This window comes from Pyrus communis, chromosome 2, assembly GCF_963583255.1.
Source record: "Pyrus communis chromosome 2, drPyrComm1.1, whole genome shotgun sequence".
NCBI classification, from domain to species: domain Eukaryota; kingdom Viridiplantae; phylum Streptophyta; class Magnoliopsida; order Rosales; family Rosaceae; genus Pyrus; species Pyrus communis.
In genome coordinates, this window is record NC_084804.1 from 15,464,846 (window position 1) to 15,473,939 (window position 9,094).

The window sequence follows — 9,094 nt, forward strand, 5'->3', positions numbered from 1 at the left end:
TCTTAATTTCACCTTTCTTTCTTTAAGATATATTATAACCTTTTCTTCCGTTTGAACGCACAAGGTTTCTGCAAGGAAAGTGCTTGAGCAATTTCATCTTTATATTTTGGCTTATTATATTAGCACCCTAAATATTGTTGAATACATTCTACATACTTAATACATCTCACATTTACTTTTTCAATTGAAAGTTATCTTAATACACCCCATGTATTTTCCCTTAATACCCTCACACCCCACACTCTCAACATACACCCCATAGTTTTTTACCTACACTCCACTCCACATTTTTTTCTTAAATTTTTTACTCAATGAAACTGGGTTGAAGAAGAATGTGGGGTTGATAGATTACCTCCATGAATCATTGGATTGAAGAATTTCATTGTATGTACAAAACAACCAATCATATGTGCATTTGCGAGAGCTTTTGGTATCACAACCAAAGAGGCGAGTAGCTTGACTTGGACGCTCCTCTCCTTCCCTTCCTGTTTGGGTGTAATTTGAAGCGTCATAATTAGAATCCGTAAGTTCTGAGTCCTCTCTGTGAAAATCGTCATAACAAGGCAGATTTGTTGATTTCATACAGAGATGAAGCTATAGTGGTACGGTGAATGAAAATTAGGAGGCTATTAATCAATATCCCTGGGCTTTAAAGTTGTGATCAACGTTTTTGTAGTTTCATTGATTTAGGTTTTGTACTACAATAGAGGATGAGATTGGTTTTGATAGTTGAAGAAAAATAATTGTAGAATATACATGTTAAAGTTGTGATTTGGAGTGTATTTAGATTTTTTATTTAACTTTATGAGATTAAAATTGTCATTGCATATTAGATATATAAGTGATTTAATATTGAATTTTAATGTGAGGTGTATTTACCGTTAAGTGGGGTGCTAATAAAAAAGCTATATATTTTTTATGTTTTTTTTTTGTCTAATCTTTAGTGATTTTTCTCGATCGTCGTTTGTGCGTATATTTTATTGAAGGGTGCCTTACAAAAAATGCCATGGACAAATTTTCCTCTTAATTAAGCAAATTTAAAAGAAAATTTAAAAGTAGTAGCATTATTAATTATCAAATATTTTTTAAGTATGTGAAACAGTGAAAGTGACTAATCCTTGTCTCTCCAAATTTTCAATTTTTATCCTTCCTGGACGTTTGTCACTTTGTGCATCTACCTTCCCCTAACAAAGACTAAAATCTGATCTAGTCTCAGATGCAACTGTAGTTAAAATTCTTTTTCTGCTATCTGATCTTAAGAGACAGAGAGATGGAGTTGATTGGGTTCATTCAAGTTTCCAACATCATAATCATCGCCATCACCATCGGGACTTTGTTGTACATATGTGCTGCAGATCATTAACATTTTCTTCTTCGTCTTCTGCGGCAGATTCTGCTGGTTTCTAATTGGTTGGTTTGGGTGGCAAGCTGGTAAAGTTTGATCAGTTGATAGATACAAACCGCATGACTAACGATTTACAAGCACCTCACGTGGAAATCTCATGCTAAACCCATACTTTCCTATATGCATATATCTATAATAAGGAACGCAAAAAACCTTTTTAATAATCGAAGTAAATACTAAATACATTTTCAAAGTACGTCATCACTGCTAAGTTAACATGAAAGTTACTCTCGTATGGATAACATGATAAGCCATTTCTACACAAGTTTTTCTTGCTTACTTTCACATTAAGTTGTGGGTTCTCTTATGACATTCCGATAGCCTCGGAAAGATAGATTTCAAATCTTAAGCAATCTCCAATAGTGAAGGCCATGAATTTGTAGTGTTAAAGTGAATTGTTTTTATTTTTTAGGAATTATGAAAAGGTACTCGATTGAAAATGCTTGGAATTTTTTTGAAAGAAATTGGTCACTAATTGGGAATGTTAAAAAATTTGTATGTAAAATGTGTAAATACATCAATTGAATGAGAAAGAGCTTGCTTTTTAAAAAACAAAAAAAAAAAAATTACAAGCGATATTCTATACTATCCTCCGTTAAGGAAAGGCGCGCGAGAGGGTTTGAACTAAGACACAGTGAGTTAAAGAGAAATGCTCTAATCATAAGAGCAATCCACCACTTGTTTTTCTTGCTTAGTTTTAGGCTAAATTCTGCGCTCTCTTAAGACCTCCTGATAGCCTTAGAGAGACAGATTTCAAATCTTAGGCAATCTCTAGTAGTGAATGACTATTCATACCCTCTATGATTTTTTAGTGTGTAAGCAGATTTTTATAGTTTGAAATTATCTTGTTTTTCTTTTTTCTAGGAATTATAAAAAAGGTATTCAGCTGAAAGTGCTTGAAAATCTCTTAAAATAAATTGAGAAAGTTCAAAACTTTGTATGTAAAACGAGTGAACACATCAATTGTATGCGAAAGAGTTTTGTTTTGTTTTGTTTTTTTTTTTTTTAATTACAAATTATACTTTACACTAATCATACTAAGGCATTGTGGGAGAGTATGAACTCAAAACATAGTGAGTTGAAGAGATTTTTTTTAACCATAAGGGTAATCCACCACTTGTTTTTCTCGTAATCAAGCTAAACTCTAGTTCACCTAAGCCAATTTGGGAGGTGTGCGTTTTCTATATCAGGGTTCGCTTGTTCATTTTCAAATGTTTTAATTTGCTTTTATCTTTAATTGAAGAGTCATGTACATTTAGTATGCTACTGTGACATCTTAAACTAATAATAAATGAGTGAATAAATACGTAACCTGTGTGCTACGATGACTCACGAGGAGTAGGTCAGTTGTCTTTGTCAAGATTAAATTTTATTGAATGGTCTGTTGATCAAGCTGAATTTGAATTTAAAAAAAAAAATTATGAGTAAAGCGCGTAAGGGATGACTTGTGATTTGTGACTGGTTAGCTTTACTAAAAGTTTTGAACTGATGGCGATGTTCCCTTATTTTGTCTTTCTTCATATGTGAACACCTTGAATTTTTAAAAGGGGAAGGTAAGACGCTTGTGTTGGGTAATTTCATTTCACCTTTTTTTTATTAGACATCTCCGTCGGATAGTCGGCAGCATATAGAACTTTTGTAACTTTGTGTAAGCCAGGTCAACTAGTATAATTGGTGAACTTTATCTGATCTAGTCTATGCGGCCAACTACTCTCTCCTCCCTTGCTTGCTTCCCAATTTCTACCTCCGTCCGTCATTTGCTTAGTTTAGTGTCTAGATAGATCGAGAGAGATGGTTGGATCATGAGCCTCTTACTTGGGTCAAGGCACATAATTTCAAAGCGGAGTTCGAACTTTTTTATGACCTCTGATAGCTTTGAAAATAGAGATGGTAAACTAACTCATTGAATTATTAATGAATAATTATTAAGATCCCTTTAGTTTGATTTTTATCATAGCATGGTGGTAAGATTGATAGTTTTAATGATTGTGTAATACCTTATGGTGATATCAAACTACATGAGTCTGAGACTCTTGCTGATTTTTCATTAATAGCCCAATGAGTTAATTTGTCACTTGTGCTCAGAAAGACATATATCAAATCTTATTCAATCTCCATTGATGAATTATTTACTTAGCCCTCCATAATTTTGTAATGTGAATTCACTTTTTCTTTTAATTATAAAAATGCCCTCAATCGAAAATGCTTAGAAATTTCTTGCAAAAAATTGGTCACTAACTAATTAATTGGAAAAATTCAAAACTGTGTACGCAAAACGCATGAAGGGAGGGTCCCATCCCATGTGCCTCTCTTTAGGAATTGGATCCTCTCCAAGGCAACCCCTCGGGATCCTTCTGACTAGTGTTAGTGAGCCAATTCCATTATTTGGGCCATGCAATGACAACAAAATGGCTCAAATAAAAAATAATAAAATAAAAATAAAATAAAATAAAAACTAGAATCATCTAAGCATGTGCATTGACTTAACATTTACCGCATCACAAACTTGTATTTGTAGCTCTTATTTAGTCGTCGTCTGATTTGGACAATGGTTGTTAATAACAGTGATTGTTGTTATGGTAGGTTAGGAGTGTTCTTGTACTTGGTGATTTGCTTGGATAGGATAAGATGGCACGATCTATTTGGTTGGGTTCATTTTTCGGCTTCAATGGTTTGCATGGTATGTTGTAATTTATCATGCCTCATTCTTAGCTTGGCATGTCTTATGGGCATTGTTTGAACAGTTGAGGAGCTTACTTGACACTTTATGATTTTATTTTGTCTTTGGCTTGGCATGATGCATAGATAATGTTTGAACCATTGAGCGGCTTGCTTGACACATTGTAGTTTGAAATTCATTATGTTTTTGGCTTGCCGTGAAGCATCGACAAAGCTACAAAGACGCAAGGAGGTATACCCGTGCCTCCTGTCGTCAGAAATCAAGCCTATATATGGTCAAGCGATTAGCCACCCTTCGGGTTTGTCGGAAAACCTGCAACAAGCACCCCTAACTCTCTACTGCAACGAAGCATGCACTACTCATGGCTCTTTCTTCTTCTTTTTTCAAAAAACACCTTAGGCAAAACGATGTCGTTTTGGACTTGAGAAAAAATTACTAGAAGTTAAATGGTGTTGTTTTGTTCTATAAAATTTATATAACATAAGTAGAACGACTTGTATGGCTTTATGAAAAATATATAACATCAAGGCCACATTGTTTTGTTCTAAAAAATTTATATAACATCAGGGTCACATTATTTTTCTTTTGTATCCTTATTTGTAAACTAGTTTCTCTCTCTCTCTCTCTCTCTCTCTCTCTCTCTCTCTCTCTCTCCAATTAACAAGTAATCTCTCTGCAACAACTCCCTGGATCTGAAAACTAGAGGTTATGAATATGGCTTCTTCTTCTTTTTCTTCTTCATCCGCTGCCGCTCCTGCTGATGCTGCTGTCACAAAAAAGTACGATGTGTTTATTAGTTTCAGAGGTGAGGACACCCGCCGTACTTTTACCAGCCATCTTCACGCTGCCTTACTTGAGAAAAAAATCACAACCTACGTTGATGACAAGCTTAAGAGAGGAGATGAAATCGCACCTGCCCTTCTCAAAGCAATCGAAAAATCACGGCTTTCGGTGATCATTTTCTCAAAAAATTACGCTTCTTCCCCATGGTGTTTGGATGAGCTTGTGCATATCCTAGAATGCAAGGAAAACCATGGCCAGTTGGTTATACCCATTTTTTACGACACCCTTCCATCGGATGTACGAAAACAACGGGGGAGTTATGCACTTGATCAACTTGAACAACGTTTCGAGAACAGTATCGGCAAGGTGCGCAAGTGGATGGATGCTTTGACAAATGCAGCAAATACATCTGGCTTTGATTCAAAAAAGTATGGGTAACTAACTAATTCTTTAACTTGTATAAAATTTTAAATTTTCTTTTAACTTGTGTCGATTTTATTTGTGCTAAGATTTTGTAAGGTATATGATGTGGTAGAAACTAACACACAAATTAAACCCTATAAATTATGCAATTGTAGTACGAGTAAATAGGAGTCATTTTATTCCGAGGATTAAAAGGGATGCTAATCAACACAAATTAAACTTATAAAACTGAAAACTAAGTTAAACTAACATTAAAACAATGAGGGGGGGGGGGGGGGGGAAGATTTTGGACGAATTTAATGAAAACAAAATTAAATGGTAGCAAGTAAATTAAGTTGTGAATGAAATATGGATGAAAAGATAGTTAAAGGATTCTTCTCCACGTATGAATCATGTGCATACAAATCGGTTTGCAGTTATTCTTCTTATAAACCATGAATGACAATGCCCCAAATTAACTGTAAACAACGTTTCGAGAACAGTATCGGCAAGGTGCGCAAGTGGAGGGATGCTTTGACAAATGCAGCAAATACATCTGGCTTTGATTCAAAAAATTATGGGTAACTAACTAATTCTTTAACTTGTACAAAATTTTAAATTTTCTTTAAACTTTTGTCGATTTTATTTGTGCTAAGATTTTGTAAGGTATATAGATTTAAGACTAACTATTACTTTCCTACATAATTATACATATATATGCCAGGACAGATGCTGATTTGGTTAAGAAAGTTGTAGAGGATATTTTGACCAAATTGTGTCATGAATCATCATGCGATTTAGAGGGCTTGGTTGGAATTGAAAGCCGCATCGAGCAAATTGAATCGCTATTAGACATTCATTCACAGGATGTTTGCATCAGTGCTGGTATTTGGGGAATGGGTGGTATGGGCAAGACCACCCTTGCTGAAGCCATGTTCAATAAACTCTCTTCTAAATTCGAAGCATGTTGTTTTCTTAGAAATGTTAGGGAGAGAGAACAAAAAGATGGGCTACAACACTTGCAAAATACACTTCTCAGTCAGATATTAAAGGAAGAAGGTCTATCCATAGGATCAACTTTTGTTCGAGATAGGCTTAGCCGTACAAAGGTCCTCATTGTTCTTGATGATGTGAGTGATTCAATGCAAATGGAAGGTTTAGTTGGCAATCGTCTTCGGTTTGGCAATGGAAGTAGAATCATTATCACAAGTAGAAATAGAGGCACACTTAGGCAAACTGTTGAAGATGATAAAATCTACGAGGTTGGGAGATTAAAACCTGATGACGCTCTTTAGCTCTTTTGTTCGCGTGCTTTCAAGAATTCTCATATAACAGATTATAAGGGGTTGGCAGAAAAGGCGATGCATTATGCCGGAGGCATTCCTTTAGCTCTTATACTTCTGGGGTCCTCATTCCTAAATTGCAAGAGCAAAGAAGACCTGGAAGATGAATTGGACAAACTGAAACAATTTCCCAATGAAAATATCCAGAGAGTGTTGAGACTAAGTTATGATGGATTGGGAAGAAATGAGAAGGAGATATTTTTGGATATAGCATGTTTTCATAAAGGGCATGGTGTGGATGAGGTAAAACAATTGTTAGATGTTCGTGGATTCTCTGCGACGGTCGGAATTAGAATTCTCATTGATATGTCTTTCATATCAATTGGTTCAAGATGGGGACGGGAAACCATCGAGATGCATGATCTCCTTGAAGAAATGGGAAGGACAATTGTTCAGGAACAATGCATTGAAGATCCTAGTAAGCGGAGTAGGTTGTTCAACGATGAGGATGTTTATCATGTATTGAAAAGTAACACGGTAAGAGTCAAATGCACTCAATTTTTTTTTTCTTTTCTTTTTGTAGAAAAAACACATATGAGTCTCATCTTTATTAGAGATTAATAGAGACTGTACAATTGACGGTATAATTAGATGGTAAGAGTAGTGTTTTTGCATTTATAAAAAGAAATCAGATTCCTTAAATAAATAAAAAAACAAAAAATAAAAAGAAAAATTTAATTTGATTGAATTTTTATTGTGTTAGGAAGTCTTTGGAATATGAACAAATGTTTTTTTTTTTAAGACAAGTAGAGGAGGATACAATTATGTTGGATATTTTACTAGACTTGTACATCATTACCATCGCAAATACTAAATTATTATGTAACATTGTAGAATTCCTTTTCCAAGTGCGCATTACATTTTAACATGTTGAAAACACATACATATATTCACATTTAAACTTTCTTCTTATTGTCAGGAAACTTCAAATGTTGAAGCCATATTCCTTACTTCGTATAACATTGCAGAGCGACCATTGAAACATGTAGACTTCAAAGTGATGTCTAACCTAAGATTACTAGTTGTGTATGGTGGCTACAAATTCAACGCTTCTATTGACCTTCCCAATTCTCTTCGTTATCTTGAGTGGTGGGGATATCCACTGGAATATTTGCCGTCAAATTTTCTCCGGAAAATCTAGTTGAGCTTCATATGCCCAATAGCAAAGTTAAGAAGCTTTGGAAAGAAGAGAAGGTATATTATATTATAGCCTATTTTAATTCTTGTATAAAATCAAGTGTAGAAATTATATTAAATTCTTTATATTTCTATTTACTCTTGATACAGAGACTTGTGAACTTACAAGTGATCGATCTGCATGACTCTACAAATCTAACTGAAGTTCCAAATCTCTCTGGGAGTCTAAACATTGTGAACATAAATCTCTCTGGCTGTGAAAGTTTGGTTGAAATTCCTGGGTGTTTTCAACATCTTGACAAGCTTACTCATCTTCATCTTAGATTCTGCACCAGTCTCAATTATCTTCCAGAGATGCCAAAAAATATTAAATACTTGGATTTACATTATGCTGGTATAAAGGAGTTGCCTGAATCACAACATCTCCACAAGCTTACTCATCTTGATCTTGCATGCTGCATGAAACTCAAGTATCTTCCAGAGATGCCAGGAAATATTGAATACTTGGATTTACATTTCAGTGGTATAGAGGAGTTGCCTGAATCAGTGTGGTCTAACGAAAACATTTCTTACTTGGATATAAGAGATTGCTATCGCCTTGAGAAGAATGGTAAGTTCAATCAAGCAGCTTCAATCTTAATGTAATGTTGAAGCTTAAGGCTGCACGAAGCTGAAGGCTGCACGGCGCTGAAGAGAGTAGCAAGTTCAAGAATGGTAAGTTCAATCAAGCAGCTTCCTCTTTGCATTTGTTGTTTCTTGTCATACAATTCATGAATTTAATACATTTTCATTCAATTGGTATTCTGAGTAAGTACACAACCAGTAACGAAAGAAAAGTACCTAGCTTCTTTCTTTTCTTAACTATGTTTTTTTCAGCTCATGTAATGCTTTTCTCAAGCTTAAGAGTGTAACCCAATCCATAAGCAAGTGAAAAGTAGTTCTATATTGCATTTTAGTTTTGATCCATGTCTAAAAATTCTATGCATGGGAACAAGAAAATTATCTTTTTCGCAACAAAGAAGAAAGAAGAGTGAAGTACGAAATAATAATGTGAAAAGTTGGACGTAAAAAATAAGATATTTTTATTTGTATTGTTATACAAATGGCTTAATATACTCTATGACACGTATCATTTGTTCCTTATTGAACATAAAGATGTAAATAAATATTAACATATCCTACACGTTTAACAAAGTTTTAAAATCCGCATGGGGTTTGGTGCTTGTTTATTTATTTAAATAAAGGTTATGAAATGATGATGATGACGTGCCCTTAATTTGTCTTTCTCATTCATTTTATTTCATTTTTTCATCATCTCTTTGGATATTTTCTTGGAGGCTTCGT

The 9,094-nt window shown here is 34.4% G+C and overlaps 1 pseudogene; it reads left to right on the plus strand.

Annotated features, from left to right (window-relative positions):
• The first annotated feature begins 4,715 nt into the window (after positions 1–4,715).
• On the plus strand, positions 4,716–8,538 carry LOC137724373 (disease resistance protein RPV1-like; annotated as a pseudogene).
• The last annotated feature ends 556 nt before the right edge of the window (positions 8,539–9,094 follow it).